At 36.7% G+C, this 19,807-nt stretch overlaps 1 pseudogene; it reads left to right on the forward strand.

Annotated features, from left to right (window-relative positions):
• Positions 1 to 3,399: 3,399 nt before the first annotated feature.
• LOC106998925 (ADP-ribosylation factor-like protein 2-binding protein pseudogene) lies at positions 3,400 to 7,809 on the forward strand (annotated as a pseudogene).
• Positions 7,810 to 19,807: the final 11,998 nt, after the last annotated feature.

Below are 19,807 nucleotides of genomic sequence, written 5' to 3' on the forward strand. Positions count from 1 at the left end.
TCCTTCCTTATTGTTTCTGTTTTATCTGATATAAGAATAGCAGCTCCTGCTCTTGGTGTTCCATTTGTATGGTAGTTCTTTCTCCATCCCTTTACTTTGAGCCTACTGGCATCATTACATGTGAAATGGGTCTCTTGAAGACAACAGATGATCGAGTTTTGTCTGTTTCTCCAACTTACCACTCTATGCCTTTTAATTGAGCATTTATATTGCTTTCATTTAGGATTAGTATTGATACGTGAGATTTTGATCCTGTTATGTTGTTGGCTGATTTTTTTATAGAGTTGATTGTGTAATTGCTTTACATTATCTGCAGGCTGTGTGCTTAAGTGTGTCTTGTGGTAGCAGGTATTGATCTTTTGTTTCCATGTTTAACACACCCTTAAAAACCTCTTATAAGCTGGCCTGGTGGTAACAAATTACCTTCGTGTTTGCTTATTGAAGAAGGATTTTGTTTCTCCTTTTCTCATGAAGTTTAGTTTGGCAGGATATAAAATTCTTGGTAGAAATTTCTTTTCTTTAAGGATGCTGAAAGTAGGTCCCCAATCTCTTCTGTCTCTAAAGGTTTCTGCTGATTAGTCCACTGCTAGCCTAATGGAATTCCATTTATAATTGACCTAACCTTTCTCTGCAGCTACCTTTAAGATTTTTTCTATTGCACTGACCTTGGTATGACTACATTTGGGAATGGTCATCTTGTATAGTATCTCATGGGTGTTCTGTGTATTTCTTGAATTTGCATATTGACTTCTAGCAAGATTAGGGAAATTTTCATGGACTATATCCTCAAAAATGTTTTCCAAGTTGTTGGCTCTCTCTCTGGACTACAAATAAGTTGTAGATTTGGTCTCTTTATATAATGCCATATTTCTCAGAGGTTTTGTTCATTTTTTAAAAATTCTCTTTACCTTTGTCTGGCTGAGTTGATTTGAAGAACCTGTCTTTGAGCTCTGAGAGTTTTTCCTTGGCTTGTTTATCCTGCTGTTAATGTTTCTGACTGCATTATTAAATTCCTGCAGTGATTTTTTTTAGTTCCAGATGTTCAGGTTGGTTCTTTCTTAAAATGGCTATTATGTCTTTCAGCTCTTGGATTATTTTACTGGATTCCTTGGATTCTTTGCATTGGGTTTCAACTTTCTCCTGGATCTTGATGAGCATTCTTGCCATCTGGACTCTTAATTATATATTTGACATTTCAGTTATTTCAATATGCTTAAGCACCATTGCTGAGGTCTATTGTGCTCATTTGGAGATAAGGTCTTGCATTCATTATTAATATTACCTAAGTTAGACAACTCAACCAACTCATAGAGCTCCTAGCCTTTCTGTCTCCTTAGCCAGGATTGTTGCCATTGTTCATAAAATATCCCTACCACACACAAAAATGCATGCATGCATGCATACACACTTACTTTGTCACTAATATCACATTATTTTAGAATAAAATTTCCATTATCGGACCCTAAAGATTTCCAAATAAGAAAACTAATATCTTATAATCCCTAAAATAATAAACAGTGTCACATTTAATAATTATTTTGAAACTTAAAAATAAGAATAATATATAACATTTATCTTTTGTTCTCTTTTGTTTTCACTTCTTTATTCTTATGCCAATCTCACTTATTTTCTCAGATACTCCCTGCCTGTTTAGATTGATTATCATAAGACTATATGTGTAGGCCAAAGTAATCAAAGAATTGGGTGGAAGTGGTCTTGTTTGTAAACATAAATTTGCTGCAATTTTTCCCAATTGACACATTGTTTGACTAAAACAGCAAATCAATTTGGGTGAAACTGATTATTCAGTCACAGCGTTGCTTTTTACAAAGCATCAATTTATCTACCAGAAAACAAAAGCATTGTTACTTTTCACTCTAGAACTACACAGTCCCTAGAAAGTATGACTTCATCTTGAAGGCATGCCACTTCTGCAGCCTTAATGAGATCTGTGGAAACTGGAAATTGAAATGATGGGTATACAATCCTTCATAGGCAGCAGAAGGCAATTTTTCTAAACCTAAATCCTGTGATGTAGCCATTAATACTGAGTTTTTTTTTTTCTCATGGAACATGGTTATATTTTCTATCTAGAGAAGTTTATATAATAAGAAACTCAAAATCAACATTTCTAAATGTTTCTATTGTGCCAAGAATTGCTCTAAATACTTTATATTTATTAACTCATTTAGCCTTCACAGGAAACCTATGAGGCATCTATATATGAATATATGATTATTATCATCACTAGTCACATTTTATAAATAAAGAATTTATAAAAATGATCATCTAGCAAGTAATTTTAATGAGGGGTCAAAACCAGGCAGTCTGTCTTGAGTGTGTGTGTTTCATTACTATCTTATACCACTTATGAGGACAATAAGAACTAAAAGATTTATTGACATTTAAGTTTTTCTAAAGACTTCCTTTGCATTAACTTTTAATGTGTGCAATCAAATCAAAGTTTCTAATAAGAACAATAATTATAACAGCAGCAACAACCAAACCCCACATCAGAAATAGCTGGTGACATCATAAGAAAAGGAGAAAAGAAAAAAATATGCATGCCTAGATTGTGTATTGTAGTCTCTTTTCTTTAGGTCACAGCAAGAAAGATTAATATTTCTGTGCTTTGCATCACAAATTATACCACTTGACACATTACCATTTTTTCTGATCATGATTTTGAAATAATGATTTTTAAAATTCATAGTGAATAAATGCCATTTTGCTGATTAAAAAAGAAATGAAAAAGGAAAGCTACTTACTCTCCTTTACTGATTCTCTCATTGACTTAATATGTATTGAATACACACTCTTCTTTTTGGCTTACACTGTAGGTGCTGTCTTTACAGCTAAGAAAAAAGTCCCTGTTATAATGGAGTTTGCATTCTAGTGGGAGAGGCAGATAGAAAAGAAGTAGAGAGGCAATATAGTATAAGATAGTGATAAGCACTAGAAAGGAAAGAAAGCAGGACAAAGGGATAGTGAATCCAGGAGGGAGGACTCTGGGAAAAGGACATTGAAGTAAAAACTCAAATTATAAGTAGTAACACATATAAATGTCTGAGCAGAAGAGCAAGCATAAATGAATGCTCTGAGGTGGGGACTAATTTAACATGTCCAGAGCAGTTCAGAGAGCAGTGCAATGGCAGAAAAGTGAGGGAGGGGAACAGTGGTAGATGTCGAGGTCATAGAGATAGGCAGGGACCAGATGGGTGGCAACTTGTGAGATATGATATAGATATGAGTTTCATCCTATGTGTATCACTGAAGAGTTGCAATCAGGACTATGATTTGATTTGTTTTGAATACGGCTACTGTGTAAAGACAAAACTATAGCAGGCAGTGGGAGAGGGCAGAACAATCGGCAGGCCACTGCAGACATCTAGGCTAGAGATGACGCTGTTTGCACAAGCGCGCTAGTAATGGAGGTGGGGAGAAGTGGAGATTCAGAATCTATTTTAAGGCAGAGAAAACAGGACTTGCTGATGGATTAAAGGTGGAGTGGGAAGGAAAACAAAAGATCAAGGATGATCCAACTGCTTCCTTCCATCTGTGTGGAAGAAAAAAGAACAACTTGAATGAATAGCAAAACAGCCTGAATTCAGATTACAATTATTACAGAATTTTAAAATTAAGTAAATTTGGAGCATCATACTGTTTTCATTTCCCATGTTCCCATGAAGTTTTTATTTCCAAATGGATTTTCAATAAGATTTCCATTGATTTCCTTCTTTACCATTCAATTATTTCAATTTATTCTGCTTGCATAAGAAGGAACCTCTGGGCAATTAAATCCACTAATATTAATTTTTCATTAGTCTATTTTGTTTTTTTCTGGCTAAAGTAATTTTTAAAACATTTGCAAACTGAACAATCTCAGGAATCTTTAATGCATTTTACTTCTAGTTTTTCTTTAGCAAGGTGCCTTGCATAATCAAATTTTCAAAAGGCTATTGTGTTTGGCTTGTTAATACAACATTTTGAGTCATGTTGATTTATAGATCTTGATCTTCAAAAGAAATGCTCAAGTGGAGAAAAATACATAGTTTTTTATCATTCAGAATAGTGAAATTCCTAAAGGGAGGAAAAATTAAGGAATATGATTGCCTTCAGCCTTGACCTCAGCAGTAAACTTGTGACTCACCTGTAATGGAAAGGTCATATAATATGGATTATGTGGCAGTTGAATGAATGTGTGGCAACAAGAACCTGAAGCTGTTCTCGGATCTACAATGTCCTATTTATTCTATGCCCAATGCTTGGAGCTTGACATTTTTAACTGTACAGCTGAGCTGAACTAAGAGGAGAAAGCAAAAAGAGCATTTTGGTTTAAGCATAAGGACTTTTGAAACAATTTCAGCAATCATCTCAAAGCATAGAAATGCTTCTAATATTAATGCAATCACATTCTCTTGCTGTGGCCAACAGTCTCTGCATATTGAATGGGTTTTTACTGCTCCTCTCAAGTGAACCAGGGAATTATGCATTAGGTTCCTGTTCTTCAGACAAGAAAGTCTCCTCAGCTACTCCTCAAACTCTTCCTCTCTGCAGGTGAAAGTGCTAGATTGGATTTTCTAGGAAGTAAGATAGATTTTTCTAAGTGGCTCAACCCTATAGCAACAAACAAGGCTGCTACAGCTTCACATGGTGCCTCAATACTCCTTTCAGCTGGTGATAACTGCATTCCAAAACCAGATGAAGATTATTTACCTTAGTTTCCAACTGTTTGATCTGGAGTTTGGCCAATCACCCCTCGTCATCAGCTTTCCTCAAGCTTACTGACCTCACTGTAAGTCTCATGTCTTTGCAGTGTTTGCTTTACCTGCCATGTTTTATAATTTCAGCCAAGATTGGCAAAAAAAAAAAAAAAAAATTATATTTATTAGGTAAGAATAAGGCTTCTAAACTGAATGAATTTTCCCCCCAAAATTTGTCTCAATTAAGGCTTTCTTGATGAAGAAAAACATAGTTATGTGGGTCTAAATTACTCAGAGACTGAAAGATCAGGAGAAATGAGCAAAGGGAAGCATAAGAAAATTAAAAGGAAGAGGAAGAACAAGCATAAAGGAATAAAGATGAAGTGGGGGAAGCTCCATGTACTGTGTGTGAATGTGTGTGGCATGGGTGAGTGCTCAGGAAAATCGGCACCAAATAGTAAGTCATTTCTATTTTCTCAACATTTAAAATATAGTTTATATACCTGATGTGCACTTGAGTGGCATTAATTGATAGTGATTTACTGTATTAAAAGTACCACATTCACCATTATGCTTTCAATGGAGTAATAAAGTTGCACTGAATTACCTGTTCATTTGGATTCATTTATCTTCAAGAGGAGGAATGAAATAGAATAAAATATAAATAAATGTATTTTCACAATTGTCATTAATTATTTTAAATGTGCAAAAATATTTTCCTTATGTCTCACTTTAGGAAAAATTCTAAATGAAAATTTAACCTCATATTAGAGAGGAAAAATGTTTTGTCATTTAAAAAATAATTCATATACTCTTTTTAAAATAGGATAGGAAATAAGATTCTCAACACATAATGTGACTTCTCAATTTTAAACTCATGTTTGCCAAGGATATTTTCTTGGTCATGTTCTCCTCTCTGAGCTCACTCTAAGCAATGCCCTTCAGTTTCACAACTTTAACTCTCACTTTGTAGTGGGTAATTTAAACTTCCTCTCCAGGCCCTCAGCTCTAAATATAACCTAGAACTGTAGCATCCCTCCTACCTAAAATCAATGTTTTAAATTTCTTCAATATTCATCTACTAGGCTGGGCAAGATAGCTCACGCCTGTAATCCCAGCACTTTGGGAGGCCGATGCAGGCAGATCACAAGGTCAGGAGATCGAGACCATCCTGGCTAACATGGTAAAACCCCATCCCTGCTTAAAACACAAAAACAAAATTAGCCAGGCGTGGTGGTGGGCGCCTGTAGTCCCAGCTACTCCAGAGGCTGAGGCAGGAGAATGGCGTGAACCCAGGAGGCGGAGCTTGCAGTGAGCCAAGACCTACACTCCAGCTTGGCCAACAGAGTGAGACTCAGTCTCCAAAAAAAAAAAAAAACTAGACAATATAACAGCACCACCCTTCTGTTCAAAAATTAAACTTGTAATGAGTCATTATTATGAAAGATTATTCAGTCTAAACTCCCCATTTGATTCGTCAAGACTGTTCAACGTTTTGGTCTCAGACTACCTTTGTAATTTCCTTCACCACTATCTTTCCTGTATGTCATATTCCACACAATCTGAGGTTGCTATTTGTCATAGACATCTTGCAGTTTCTCTCTGTGTGCCTGATCATCTTTACTCCATAGGGCAGCCATGGACATGAGCCCTTCAGAACTCTTTAAGAAAACCTGCTATAGGGAGCAGAGTTAACTGAAAGCCTGCAGCAGCCAGTCCTGTGAATGCTGAGGCCAAACTTTCCCTGGGTTACTGTTAACCAGTGACTCAGCATAGCAGAATTATGAGTGCTAGCCCATTTCTGCCCTGTGCAATATGTCTCAAATAGGCAACTTTGATTCATGGAATCCCCATCATCCTGCCTGAGACTTTCTGAGAACAATGCTATAGCCTAGAACTCTTCCTGTCTAATTCTTTCCTCTCTCCTTTCAAAAAGAACAGACATGCATCATGCTCTGAGGCTTTATCTATTCTTACACCTTCACCCTTTATTCTTCGTGTCTCCCCTAATAAATGTCTAGTACACATAGTCCCATGTTGGTGTCTGCTTCTCAGAAGACCTAAGCTGACAAACACTTCTTACCTCTGTGTATCTACTTCTACTCATCCTCCAAGATAGAATTCAAATACAATTCATCAGCAATTCTCCAATTAATTATCTGAGAGCAGCTCTTTTTCTCCTCTGATACATCATATCCTTTAATTCCTCTTTTTATGGTATTTTATTCCTTTAAAAGTGTATGAATATGGGCTGTTTGGCCCCACAGTGGCAGTAGCTGCTGTGCACACCGACCTATGTGTGGTGGCAGCTGGGGAGCCCAAGGTTGCGCCTCTCCCGCAAGTGCTGACCTAGGTGGGTTGTGAGTGGACAGTGGCCTCAGTGACCAGCCAGCCAGGTTGAGGCTTTGGAGAACAGAGCAGAGCCTGGGCCCAGGCCTGAGCCAGGGCAGGATAGGTGCCCAACAGCCCCTGGCCCACCTGGTGGGTAGGGCAGCAACAGTGGCCTCATTAGATGAAGAGAGGTTTGCTCTGTACTTCACCTCTAATGCAGAATTTGATGCTGTGATTGGATATTTAGGGGATATTATCAAAGATGACAAGTTCTAGTTATTAGAGAAATTTTATGGACAAGTACTACTAAGAGTTTGCAGACATAGAAGAAAATAAACTCAACCTCATGCCTATTTTTAATGAATATATTTCTTTGGTAGGAAAGTATGTAGAACAGCTGCTGGAGAGGATTCCTGGATTTAATGTGGTGGTTTTCACAGCAACATTACAACACCATAAGGATGAAGTGGCTGGTGACATATTCAACACATTTACAGATTTTTCTGGCTTTTAAAGAAATATTTCTGGACTACAAAGCAGAGAAAGCAGACCAGGGACTGGACTTAAGCGGTGGTTTAGTGGTAACTTTGTCGTGCAAATCATCTTCCATCCCAGAACGATCTGCTGCACTAAGTTCCTGCCTCCAGGCAATGAATGGGAGCATTCTGGATGTCACTGGTGCAATAGGCCAATAGGCTCAGCTAATTATGACAGAAGAATACATCTTAAATAGACTGACTCCGTTCTGCAACTCTTCATTCACGTTAAGTATTGATGGGTCAAAACCAAAATGATCTCACACTCCTAGACGTGTTTCTCCTGAAACACTTTTCTGTATTTTATGACCTTAGTACTCTTCCCCAAGTGCTCAGTGACCCTAGTATTCCTCCCCTCCCCAACTAGACACCTCTTTCAGGTGCTCTGAGTCAGATTCCTCTAGAGCAAGCTCATGTCAAGCATTCCACCTAGGGGGACCCTTCCGCCAGTATATGTGTTGGTATGTCAACAGTGTGGAATAATCTGCCATCACGAACCCTTCTTGTCCCAGCAGGCTCTGCATGAATCTCTTTGTGCACTCACAGCTCTTTTTTACATAGGTCAGAGTTTCAGTCCTTCAGCCTCAATGGGGCTTTTGAGTATTTGGTAGTATTTATCTAGGGTGTTCCTCAAGCCTGCTGCCTGCCTTGAGATTTCCGAATCTCCCATGTTCACAGCTTGTCTTGGCTGTAGGCATCAACAGAAACAGTGAAACTGTATCAGGACTGTTTCTGGAAGTCTTTTTGAACCATTATTTTTGAAAAATATAGATGAATATGCAGGCTAACATAGTAAATATGATCATGAAATTTCCATGATTACCCACTTAAAGATCAAAGTATCCCATGCTGTGTGTTTTTTAGTTGTTAGTGCTATGAAGACAAAAATGCTTTCTATATTGGTGTTCAATTATATCTTACTGAGCACCAATGAATGTATACTGTGTGCTGGAAGCAGACCAAAAGATATTCTGTTATTACAGCATATTCAGTGTGTTTATGCATGATTGCAGAAAATGTTTTCCATATAAACCAGTTTGTTAGATTTTCTGCTGGGGTAGGTAGGGACTCTGTGATTTCTTCTTACTGTCAAAATCTTTCCTATCAAGATGGTGTTTCACTAGCCTTGCTCAACATGAGTAGGAAATAGTAAACAGCTTTACTGGTCATCTATCTGCTTTGGTTAATACAATGTTTGGTAGAATATTATTTACCAGAAATCATGTATGTCACATCTGTATAAGAAGAAGAAACATAGTAGTTCAAGTCCCAATGTGTAACTTTGATTTTTTTAAAGTAAAAATAGAAATCTGTATTGCATTTGGATATTCTGGTTTTAAAGGATTAGTTACAAGCTATATATTTTTCTGTACTGATGTGTTGCTTATTTATACTTTGATACCATGAGTAGAAAAAAATATGAATATGTTTTGTGTTGAATACTAACATAAAATAAACCATTGTCTGCAATCCAATTATTTAAAGACAATTATCCTTATCAAAAGAGAGTAAACATATAGGCCAAGATTTGAAAAATGATTGGTGAGCTTAACTTGAAAAACCTGGGTAAGCATAAAACTAATTTGAATATCATAATGATTCCTTCATGTCCAACAGTCTCCTGAATGATATGCAGTAGTATGATTACCCATAAAATATCTTTAGTCTTCAAGGAAAATTGACATTCCAGGAATTAGTAACAAATCAATCCTGTAGATTCCCATTCTCCTTGCTCATCAATGCAGTCATGGAAGTACATGTACTCTACTTTGAGATTAATAGTAAAGGACTATCATCTTTTTGGACACCAAGATTCATATGAGGATCTTCTTCTCTTCATCATTTTATCTTTCTTTCCCCTCCCTCCCTTTCTTTCTTCCCTACCGCAGCCTATCACTCTACCCTTGTCTCCTTTTCCTTCCTCCATTCCTATATTTTACTTTCATCACTTTAACATAAAATGTAATACAGCATACAAAGAACTCTAACAGGAAAATGACTAGGTGCCGTCAGAGGACAAGAGATTATTTCTGAAGACAGGATTGAGGAGGTACATCATGAGCTCTGTCTTTAAGAAAGATTAAGAGGCGCAGTAGCTCACACCTGTAATCCCAGCACTTTGGGAGGCCAAGACGGGCAGATTACCTGAGGTTGGGAGTTCGAGACCAGCATGACCAACATGGTGAAAACCCATCTCTACTAAAAAAAAAATAAAAATAAAAATACAAAATTAGCTGAATGTGGTGGTGCATGCCTGTAATCCCAGGTACTCAGGAGGCTGAGGCAGGAGAATCACTTGAACCGGGGAGGCAGAGGTTGCAGTGAGCCAAGATTGTGCCATTGCACTCTAGCCTGGGCAAGAAGAGCGAAACTCTGTCTCAGGAGAAAGGAAGGAAGGAAGGAAAGAAGGAAAGAAGGAAGGAAGGAAGAAAGGAAGGAAGGGAGGAAGGGAGGAAGGGAGGGAGGGAGGGAGGGAGGGAAAAGAAAATTTCTAGGCAAAATTAACATTTGCACTAATAGAAATAAAGAAAGGGACATATTACTTACTGGTACTGGTGAAGATTTTATATGTATTAATAGATAAATACTAAATCTACATAGATAATATAATACAAAGATAATAAATTTTATATTGCAAAGAATAGGGAAATACATCTGTTATGTCATAATAGTACATTTGAAAGTTTTCCTGATGGTAATCCTGAACTGATGGAGGTTTTAGGCTGGAGAGGAATAATAAGATTTAGATTTAGGAAAGATAATTTTGCTGGTGGTTTAATGGTGGACTAAGGGAGAGGGCTTGAGTAATACCTGGCATAATACAGATAGTGTACCAATATATATTTTCATACATAACTACATTTGCAAATAAATAGACATGCAGTCTACTCATACAGGAATTTATTGACATCTACTGAAATGCTTAGCACTGAAGCATTCTCAAATTATTACAAAATATTTACTTGGATATTACCTTAGCTTGGAAATTAGTTCATACATTCAAATAATTACTAAGTCATATGAAATGTGGACCATCTTCATAATCGTGGTTTTAAGAATGTAATACTCATGGAGTGTGAATCAAGTAAGAATGCTGTCACAGGTCAATGCTAGCAAGGAATCCCAGTAACTCACAAGAAAAAGTCTGTTTATCATTGAGGCTAGCCTCGGACTGCAAGGAACTATTTAAAGGGAAATTTGGAGGATTTCTTTATATTACCACAAAATTGAAGGAAAAAGCAGCAACATTATTAGTAAGGAATCCTCAAACATGCCTCCTGAAGCCCTCCTATGCCAGCACTCTCCTAGATGACTCATGTTGTCAAAACTATTATGCATTTCAGAACATCTGGAATTCCTGGTAGGACTATGATCTCAAGCATGGCTGTCAGGGCCTCTCCTTAAGATGTAGGTGCTGCCTCATGGTGCCATGTTGGTAGCCAGTGATTGTTAACATTCATTTCATTTCTCACCCAACAAGAATTCATTAGCTTCCTTGTTAAGTAGACACTTAGAAAACATATTTTTATTTGAGCTTCACAGTAACTCTATGAAATATCTATTATTACACCCATTTTATAGGTGTTTACATTGTAGCTCAAAAGATGTTAAATAACTTGCCAGTTATCACAGAGCTAGAAACATGTGGAGTAGACAATAAAACCACTGACTGACCAACTCTGATGCCTTTCTTTTAGAGCATTCTAGAATGGCATCAATCTAAACAAATGTTCATAACTCAATGTCATAGTACTATCGATAAGTGTAAACATCAAACCTCAGGTGTGAAAGATATGTATCTCCTGGTAGATAGGGTAGGGGATGAATGCATCAGCTGGATCTCACCACTCAAGATCTAAAACATTAAATTAATAAAACTTATAACAATCCTTTCTACATTCCTACTTTGATTCTGCATCATTTTCTGACACACACCCAAAATACACACATACACACACACACACACACACACACACACACACACAGTCCAATAAGGCATGATTTGAAACTAATAATTTTTAAAGGGTAACCTTATAAGAAGACCCAGTAGCCTATTCAAATATGTAGGAAGACTTTCAGAAAAGCATATGGAAATTTGATGAACTGGTTTAACATATCCTGCCTTCAGCAAAGTAAAGAAAAATAATACTTTGCTTTTAAAAAGCACGATGACAGATTAATGCTTTACAGATGACTAGAAGGTAAATTTAAGACTAATTTTGAAGCTGAGAGGCTATTATTTAGAAACTCAAATGAATAGTACAAAGGCAATATGAATATCTGCAAACTAAAATAGAAGACATTATTTTCCAAAAATGTCATTTTAATTGACAAGAACATGAGATGTCACAAATAAAACCCATAGATCTGGATAAGTTCAGCAACTGGATATTAAAAATACAGAAATCAGCAGCTACAGGATTAACTGATTATAGGTAAATGGTTTTATTGGTATCAGAGTTAACATACTGTTAAAATGTACTGAAATAGTCATACTTGCTATTTGCTTTTGTTTCCCACTGATAGCAATTAAATAAGAATTATTTAATAATTTATTCAATCTGTATTTATTACATGCTTATCATCTATCAGGCATTGTTCTGGTTTGGCACTGTGGGTAAAGCAATGAACATGAGAGAAAACTTACTGCCCTTTGTGGCTTATATTCTAGTAAGAAGAGGCAGAAAAACGTTTTCCATCAATATACAGGATAGGTAAGGACAAGTGCTATGAAACGAGGAGGACAGAGACTGCCAGGGTGGGTGTCTCTTTATATAAGGTAGACAAGGTGAGCCTCTCTGATATGGTGAAAGTTGAACAAAGGACTGAACTACATGAAGAAGTAAGCCATGCAAATATCAAGGGAGAAAGTTGGAAGCAGAAAGAAGAGCAAGCACAATGGCCCTGAGTCCTTAGTGAATTCAAGAAGCATTAAGGGAGTCAAGTATAGCTAGAACACAATACATAAGGGGGCATTGGGTTAGAAAGGTAGTGGGTTCAGATCACATAGAACCTTGTTTTGAGAAAGGGGTGCATAGCATCTGACTTAACGATTTAAAAGTATCTCTGGCTACTATGGTATGGAAAATAGATTATAGAGGAACTGAGAGACCATGGAAGAGGCCATTTTTGGTAAGCCATATTATAGCTATAATGCCTTGGTTTAGACTAAGAGTCAAGGTGGTGAAACGTGATTGAATTCTGGATAGAGTCTAAGGGCAGGGCCAACAAGATTTGCTGATGGATTCAGTGTTAGGAATAAGTAATAGAAAAATAAAAGGACGGCACTAAGAATTTTGGCCTGATAAACAGTCAAATAGAGGTGTTTCTATTTCCTAATATGGAGAAGACCATGTTGAAGCTAGAAAATTCAGTGTTCAATGTTGAGCACTTTAAGTTTTAGTCACGTATTAGACATCCAAGCAGAGATGTTAAGTAGAGAGTTGGATATGTGAGTCTGGGGTTCAGGGGAGAAGTCTAGACTGGAAATATGAATTTGGAAGTAATCAACAAAAATGCCAATGAAAAGCAAGATATCGGATGAGGTCATAAAGAAAGTAAATGTAATATATACTTCCATGTTTAAGTTGATGTTTAGTTATCAGAAATACGGGTTACTATTTCATATAAAGTGATACTCTGGCTATATATTCAAAGTTACTAGTATTTACTAATTGGTTTTAATAATATAGTCAGTAAACATGACTTTTTATTTTCAAGTGATTTTACTTTTAGTTTTTCTAGCTTATGGAATGATTTTTAAGCTCTTTCATGATAGGGCAATGTCTTAATTATTTTGCATCTTCCCATAACACTTAGTAAAACATTTGACATAAGCTTCAATAAACATGCTGAATTCAAAAATATATAGATATGAAAAAAATCAAAATGAAGACTCCAGATTATTTATATGATATACCTACAGCTTGGTGCTATAATAAACATGCAAATGTAAAAATATGATTTTACCTGCACTCTAGGAGTTTCACATTTGTTATTCTCCCTCACATATTCTATTTAAAAACAGAATTCCATTTTGTGATAGAATTACAGCTGCTGGTGTTCCTGGGACACTGAACTGCTGTCGATGCTACAATAGTTATAATAATTTATCAATATTTATAGTAACCCTATAAGAAAAATTGCGTTATGACTATTTTATCAATTTAAATAAAAGAAAACACATTATGCATGCAGGATTGTGGACTAACAAGTTGCTGAACTTGGATTCAAACCCATGTCAGTTTGACTTAAGAAACCAGGATTTTATTTTTATTCTACCATCATTCTTATCTGAGAAGTCTCTAAAAGTCATAAACTAATAGATGTGTGAGACTGAAATATAATAGAAAGCATATTTTTGAAAAAATTCAAGAAAGAGAGCGAGAAAAAAAGAAACTCAACCATACAGACAATGTAGAATATTGTCTCGATTCTTGCAAACATGAAAAGAGAAGCAAGATAAAGAATTATCCCCTTGTTCCTTACTATTGCATAGACATGCTTCAAATTTATAATAACCAGGTTTAGAAAGCCATGTTGAGTCTTTGCTCTTATAGCTCTCATTGTAGATATTGACTTAACATTTGCCAAGTACCTACTATGTACCATCTCCAGTGCTAGAAGCTGAAAGCAGGAAGATAAATAACACATGGCCCCTAGTAGGCAAGGAAGTTTGCAGTTTATTGAAAGAGATAAATGAAGAAACAAAAATTATAATTTTTGAGTAAATGCTTATGTAGGAGGTTTACACAGTTATTTGATTACATAGTAGCAGCAACTAACACACTTTCTTAAGAATGTGATGCCTGAACTGAATCTGGGGGGATGAAAAGTGTTAACCAGGCAGGGAGGGTACTCCTGGAACACAGATGGTACAACCAAATGTCTGTTCAACAGCCCACTCTGGCTGAATCAGATAAGGGTTAGGGAGGGTGAGGGTGAGGGTGAGTGGTGATACATTTTCAGGGATGAGACTGGAGAGGTAAGTAGGTGATAGATCATAAAAGTCTGTCTAATTCATACCAAGAAATTTGGACATTGGCCTTGAAGAATTTCTAGCTTGAGGATGACATGATAAGATTCATAGTTTAGGAAGCCAATTGGCTGAAGTGTATAGAATTTATTTGAAGAATGGATAAGGCTATTCATCCACAGGAGGAAAAATTATTGCTTGTTGCAGTAATCAAGGTGAGCAAACATGATGCTCTGCACCAAGGGAGATGGAGAGGCACATATAGCTTAGAAAATTTGGAATTGATTGGAATTATTGACTGGATAGATATGATAGGAAGGTTAAGCCCCAGTTTCTAGGCTTTGAGAAAAGACTGTACCATGATCTAAATTGGCAAATAAGTTAGAAGAACTGGTAGGAGAAGGGTAGTTGAATAATGATGAGTTTGGTTTTTGATGTGTTGATATTGAGGAGCACATAAGGCTTGTTTGTGCAGAGCAGTAGCAAATGTATATAATAAATCTTAATCTCAGAAGAGAGATCTGAGTAGCTGATATAAACTTGAGAGTCACAATTGAAACCATGGATATAGATGAGACCAACTCTTAGAGGGCAAAGGAGAGTAGAGAAGGATAATGAAGGGTAGCATAATAGAAGTGAAGGAAAGGAAGGGACAGGAAGGAAGGTTAAAAAAAGGGAACAGAAGGAGAAGCATACAGTATTGGGAATCCTAATATTTAAGAGGCATGCCAGCGGCCTGAGAAGGCGTTTTAGAAGGATACATTAGAAAGTTCAAAGGAAAATGGAAAAAAGTGTCGTGAGAAAATTACTTCAAAAAAAAAAAGGCCGGGTGTGGTGCTCACACCTGTAGTCCCAGCACTTTGGGATGCTGAGGCGGGCAGATCACTTGAGGTCAGGAGTTTGAAACCAGCCTGGCCAACATGGTGAAACCCCGTCTCTACTAAAAATATAGAAATTAGCCGGGCGTGGTGGCACACGCCTGTAATCCTAGCTACTGGGGAGGCTGAGGCTGAGGAATTGCTTGAACCCGGGAGGCAGAGGTTGCAGTAAGCTGAGCGACCACTGAAACTCCATGTAAAGGAAAAAAACACACACACACACACACTCACACACACACACACACACACACACGCACACAAAGACAAGTGCCACATAATTTCACTCAGGCGGAATCTTAAAAAGCTGATCTCATAAAAGAAGAGGACAGAGTGGTGGTTACCAGGAGTCTGGGTGGTTAGTGGAGACAGAAGATGGGGAGAAGTTGGTCAAAGGACATACAATCACAGGAGGAGTTTTTAAAATGCCTACAATAGGCAAACATATAGAAACAAAAACTAGGCAAGTGGTTACCTGGGGCCAGGAGTAAGAGGAAAGGAGAAGAGGGAAGGAGAGAAATGGAGAATGACTACTAATGATTGTGGAATTTCTGTATTGGACTATGAAAATGTATTAAAATCGGCTGTGGTGGTGGTAAAATTGGCACAGCTCTGTGAACATGCTAAAAACCAATGAACTGTACATTTTAAATGAATGACTTGTATGATATGTGAGTTATATCTCAATAAAGCTGTTAAAGGATTAAGACAAAAGTTAGAGCTGCATCATACAAAGATATATTACTAACTCCCTCATTCTCATGCTACATGTTCTATCCCATAGAGCTGATAATATGTGAGATTTACTCTGTAATAAATTATAAATGCAATAAAATCCATAGGAAAGGTGACAAATAGAGGAGTATTGACCTCAAAGATGGCTGTGGCTGAATTTAATAAGCCTCTGAAACAATTTCAAAATTGCGAATTTAAAGTTTGAAACAAATTTATATTGAATAGAGCATAGAGGTTATTCCTTCAGTTCTGGGAGTTTCCACTTTTAGCAGAACATCTTGATATTGCTCTTTGCTTTCAGGTTGGCAACACTTCAAACCTGTCCATTTTCACTTAGACATGTCCCAAACAGACAGCATTCTTACATTGGAAGCAGGCTGACACATGAACCTACAGTTACATGGGCACAAACATTTAAGGGCATCTTGATTTCTTCTTGATCTCAGATTTTCAAAGACCTTTCTATATTCTTTTTGATTTTTCAGTACTAAGGTGACAAATTATCCCAAAATTTAGCACTTAAATTCCAGCTTAGACTGAAGCAAACCAGGAAGGTTGTTCACACTAGCAGAATACTGTAGTCTAGTAGAATATACCATGCCTAAAAGATCTACACTTCACTCAATTGAAGAAGCAGAAAATTAATATACATAAAAGTAAACCTCAGTTAAAAAAAAAAGTCAAGTGAAAGAAAATGAACACAAAAGCAGAATTTCAAAACAAAATGATAAGAACCAATCACACAATCAAGCTAGTACTAATTATGCCAAGTGCTTATATAAGAAGTAAGAAAAGTAAGGTTGTTTTCAGGGAAATTTTTCATATGGCAAAAATAACAAAGCAGACATATGATCCACCACAGTGTTTAGACTAATCTTTCATTGGTAGTATACACCATGTTTTTGTTATTCTTTTACAGCTGCTGGTGTGTCTTATATGATGACTTTAATTCTCACGTTAAATGGTTATTATATCTTTATCATTCCCTTCAAATCTGTCAATTGCTTTGTATTCTTTTTATTAGTTTTTCCTGTTGTCAACTCATATTCTAGGTGAGGTATCAGAGAACAAATAGTGGTATGCGATGTTCCTTAGCTCAACAGCTGCTGTGGATGAGACAGCAAAATAATTACAGCTAAATATAAACAGCTCTCTTTCCTCAGAGGCTATGGATACTGTAATGGAGACTACCATATCTCCATTAAAATAGCTAACAAATCAGGAATAAATAGATTTTTTCTAAGTATTCATAACCTCTCAAGACCTGCCTAAAAATTTCAAACTAACATTATGAGCAACAACATTTTTTATAAAATCATATTCAATTTTTAATGAGTAGAAAATATCTCCTAATCATTATATATCAATAATTATGTTTCTAATTTGTTTAAACCTACAGAATAACCTATAATTCCACGATTCCCTAATTTGCCTGAATAAATGGCCTTTCTTTGTTAAATGTTAGCCTCCCTGCCACCACGTTGCTTTTCTTCAGCAGCCTGAACTACTGCCCAAACTTAATTTATCCCTCTCAGTTACAAATACCTAGAGTCATCATCCAAAATGTAGTCTCCCATTAATACAACTAATTAGACAAAATATACACCAAAGTTGTAGGACAAAAACCATTTGAAGTGAAATTGCATTTCTGTTTCAAGACCTCCCAAATAAACTAAAATGTCATTATTTTCATTTCCCTTTTCCTTGTGTTAAATCTAAACAAATGTAATCTCATATGGTCAGGTTTTAATTTACCTTTGGCTCTAAAGTCTTTATCCTTCATTTATGTCCTTGCTCACAGTGGGTTACAGAGAAGTGGCTAAACAATGAAAATCTTATACTTGGAACAACTGTTTCAAAGATAATTTCCATATATTAATTTACTTACCATTTACCAAAACATATTTTAGGTACTGAGAATATATTGGTAAATAAAAACAGCCAAATGTTTACCTCATTTTACTTACATTTTTATGCATTCAGGGGTTGAGGGGTAAACATTAGAAATAAACAATAAACAGTACAGACTATATATAAGTGATCTGAACAAAATAAATTTGAATCTGTGGTCAGGAGAGGGTGAAGACTACTAGATTGGTCAGTTAGAAAAGCTGAGACCTGAAATGCTAGAAGGAACCAACCATGCTTCAAGTGGCATAATTAGAGAATTCCAGATGGAGGAACAAGTAAACCATTTCTAAGTTTAGAACCTTTATGTATTTTAGAAATAGGAAAAAGACGATGAGGATAGCTACAACACATTAAGTGAGGACAAGAGGATAAGAGTTGAGAGAGATTAGAGGTGGAGATATTCAGGGACAAAATTATTTCAGTATTCAATAATATATTAAATAGTTTAGACTGTATTCCAAGAGCCATGCAAAGTGATTGCTGGCCAGGCAGGAGAGGGTCTAAGGAGAAGAATAACAGGAATTAATTCAGATTTATAATGATCACTCCCCGTTTCTGCTTGGACAGTGAACCATAGAGGATGTGAGAAATATATTCACTAATCCAAACACAAAGAATTGACTCAGAGACAAGAACAGGAGAAGCAAGACTTTTAATGGTAGTCTTGCAAGATCAGGTGTCTGGTAGGCAGGCACAGCTGGGGCAGTTACAGCAGGTAATTTATCTCCTAGTACACAAGTCCCTCCCCCAGTTCCTTGCTGGTTGAGTACTATGGAGTTACAATTTTCCCAGACGTTGCCTAAGTTTCATTATCCCTTACAGGGTTATACCCTGGTCCCCTTCCCAGCTTAAATTTCGATTTCTTAATAATGAAACTTTCTTCCCTTTTATGGGCTGACCCCTCCTCTACATACTGTTCACTTATTGTGAACTTCTAGGTGCATGAGCCATGTGGTTTGCCACATTCGCAGACTGGCTGCCAGTACTTAGATTTATCATGCCTTGAAAACGGACCATTTAAAATGTTTTCTCACAAATTCCCTCCTCTTTTGTATCTATTTCTGATGGTCTCATTTTCATCTAAACCCTTTTGCTCCTCGAATCACTTGAGAAGTTGTTTATTTTGGTTTCTAAAAGTAGCAGGCTATTTTTCTGGTAAGACATGGGCATTTGTTTATTAACAGCTATTTCAATTAATTTCTGTGCTAGTCTGCTCACACAGAAATAATACAACACCCCACTGCTGTTAAGACTTCTGCCACAATTATGAGACATGTAAGGATTGAAGCTACCATGCCTTTCTATTTTCCTAATCATCCTTCGAGTCAACCCGTAAATGGATCATCAGTTCCAGCATTTTCTGCCAGTTTGTTGGCTACAGTTGTCAGTCCTTGTTAAGCGTTCATGATGGTCCCATCTGGGGCAATATTTTTGGGAATGAAAGCACATTTCCCACCCAGCATGACATATACGACCCCTTTTTCTGCTAGTATTATGTCTAGTCGAAGCCTGTTTTCCCAGGCCATTCGACTGGTGGCATCTAACTGGCTAGCCACCCCCTTGAGGGCATCCTGAGTATAACTGATGAATCTCTGTTGATTACAATAGATGTAGTTAATCCAATCCACATTTTTATTGATAGCTGACCACCAGAAGATTACTGACTCAAACCCAGCAGCTATTTGGTTTGGGGCCTTAAATTTATTAGGCACCCCCACAGGGACTCCTATCAAGTCAACA

This window comes from Macaca mulatta, chromosome 6 (assembly GCF_049350105.2).
Source record: "Macaca mulatta isolate MMU2019108-1 chromosome 6, T2T-MMU8v2.0, whole genome shotgun sequence".
Taxonomy (NCBI): Eukaryota; Metazoa; Chordata; class Mammalia; order Primates; family Cercopithecidae; genus Macaca; species Macaca mulatta.